Source organism: Berghia stephanieae, chromosome 1 (genome assembly GCF_034508935.2).
Source record: "Berghia stephanieae isolate SIO BIC M18660-M18661 chromosome 1, UCSD_Bste_1.3, whole genome shotgun sequence".
Taxonomy (NCBI): domain Eukaryota; kingdom Metazoa; phylum Mollusca; class Gastropoda; order Nudibranchia; family Aeolidiidae; genus Berghia; species Berghia stephanieae.
In genome coordinates this window covers 106203345-106205844 of record NC_088360.1, presented here as the reverse complement: position 1 = coordinate 106205844, position 2500 = coordinate 106203345, and the positions used below count along the sequence as shown (strand labels likewise).

At 35.4% G+C, this 2500-nt stretch overlaps 1 protein-coding gene across 1 annotated transcript in view; it reads left to right on the top strand.

Annotated features, from left to right (window-relative positions):
- The window catches only part of LOC144965142 (uncharacterized), a 225774-nt gene that overhangs the window by 87785 nt on the left and 135489 nt on the right, over positions 1-2500 (top strand). The window contains exon 2 of the mRNA XM_078900130.1: positions 2196-2288. The gene's annotated coding sequence lies outside the window, so the exon portion shown is untranslated. The remainder of the gene's footprint in view (positions 1-2195; positions 2289-2500) is intronic.

The following is a 2500-nucleotide window of genomic DNA, read 5'->3' as shown; positions in this document are numbered from 1 at the left end:
TTGAGAGGTTTTGTCAAGGTATGGGTCATTTCAGTCGATCGATATAGGCCTATATATAAAGGACGAGTTTTCTGGCCAAATCTTTAAATATGTGTTTTTCCAGAATATGGCAGTTAACGGGTTATACTACGTGAAATCGTGGAATCAAAAACATCTGGTTAGAAGTTCATAATTAAATCATAAATTCTACCCTACTCTAGAGAAACCCAAATTTTAAAATATGGGTTTTTTTTTTTACAAAGTACAAAGTATTGTCAACATTTGATTGGAATATTTGACGAAGTGAACAAACCAGATAGAATTTTTAATCTAACCTGAGGGAAAAAACTGGATTTTCCGTTAATAAATCTATTCTCTGTTATTTTCGACGGCTATAATATCGTGATCTTGTGGTACGACGCACGCCTTCGGATCGGAAGATTCTAGGTTCGTGTCCTACTCTGAGCGGCGTATTTTAAGGTTATTGGAAATAAATGAAAAAAAAAAATTCCCTTTATTCATCCCACAGGGGAAATTTATCTCTAGGGTCTATTTCAAAGGAAGGCTTGAATAACCCAGGCGTTAGCCGCAGCGCAGCGCCGCAACTTGAGCTAAGGTGAGGTGACCTGCTCAAGGCCACACAGCGCAGCGCGGACGATCGAACTCGGTACCTTTCGGGTACGAAGTAAAGACCGTACCACTGAGCCACGCTCTCCCCTTCTTTACTTGGATTTCCTCACCCTTCTCAGGTGTAAAATGAGTACTTTCCCTATAAATGCTGTGTCTCTGTCAGGAATATAACAGGTGTCATGTCTCGTTCTACCTATTAAGAGTTACTGCTGGTTAGGGAGCTCATGTAAATTGCTTTGAGCACATTAAGCGGAAATTGTCCTATATATATCCTTTAGTTTCTCCCAGCTTTTGAATTGTGACAAATCGACTCAAAAGAGTGTTATGTCTGGCTGACTTTCATATATCATCGTCATCATCATCATCATCATCATCATCATCATCATACTCATCATCATCATCATCATCATCATCATCATCATCATCATCATCATCATCATCATCATCATCATCATCATCATCATCATCATCATCATCATCATCATCATCATACTCACCATCATCATCATCATCATCATCATCATCATCATCATCATCATCATCATCATCATCATACTCATCATCATCATCATCATCATTATTATCATCATCATCATCATCATCATCATCATCATCATCATCATCATCATCATACTCACCATCATCATCATCATCATCATCATACTCACCATCATCATCATCATCATCATCATCATCATCATCATCATCATCATCATCATCATCATCATCATCATCAGCATCATTCCCATCCACAACATCTATATCATAACATGTATTGCTTACACACCAATTTCGTCAACACACTCACGTTCATTAAGAATATTCTAGACGCCTATTCCTCCCCCTCCGTTTCTAATAAATAAATGTCATGATTGAAAGACATTCTAATTTAACCAATAAATAATTTAACAACAATACACATCGTTATACAGAAAATGTATAGAAACTCTCTTTCTCTCTCTCTCTCTCTATCTCTCTCTCTTTCTCTCTCTCTCTCACACACACACACCCTCTCTGAGACACACACACACATACACAATCTCTCTTTCTTCCTCTCTCTATCTCTCTCACTCACTCACTCTCCCTTTCTCTCTCTCGCTCTCTCTCTCTCTCTCTCTATCTCTCTCACTCACTCACTCTCCCTTTCTCTCTCTCTCACTCTCTCTCTCTCTCTCTCTCTCCCTCTTCCTTTCTCTCTTCCCCCCTCTCCCCCCACCTCTCTCTCTCTCTCTCTCTCTCACTGTTCCCTTCTCTCTTCCTCTCCCCCCCCCCCCTGAAGTTTACGTTGTTTTTTTTTCAAAATTGTAAACCGGCTATAAAAAGGTATCTATGTGCCGACTTGCAAATTGTTCTGGTCTCACCATTCTAATGGATATTCTCTCAAAGCAAAGTCCATTACAACAATGTTAAATCAAGCCAAAATATAACTACGCTCGGTTATCAGACCCGAAGATATAAACACGTCGGTATGCAGCAATGTAATAATGATGCTAAAGAATAATTTTGTTTTAAATGCCGCCAGAAGCTTTTAATAATTTGAAGATGATTGATAATGTTTATTTATTTATTTTTTTCTCCATTCACAGATTATCCAGTTGAGGCTGTTTCAATTGTTTTCATAACATTTCTGTTGATATCAATCATACGGAGAGACATAACTGGATTTAATCACGCTACAGGTAATTATTGATATTAATTATTATTATTATTATTATTATTATTATTATTATTATTATTATTATTATTATTATTATTATTATTATTATTATTATTATTATTATTATTATTATTATTATTTATTATTGTTGTTAATATTATTATTATTATCATTATCATTATCATTATTATTATTATTATTATTATTATTATTATTATTATTATTATTATTATT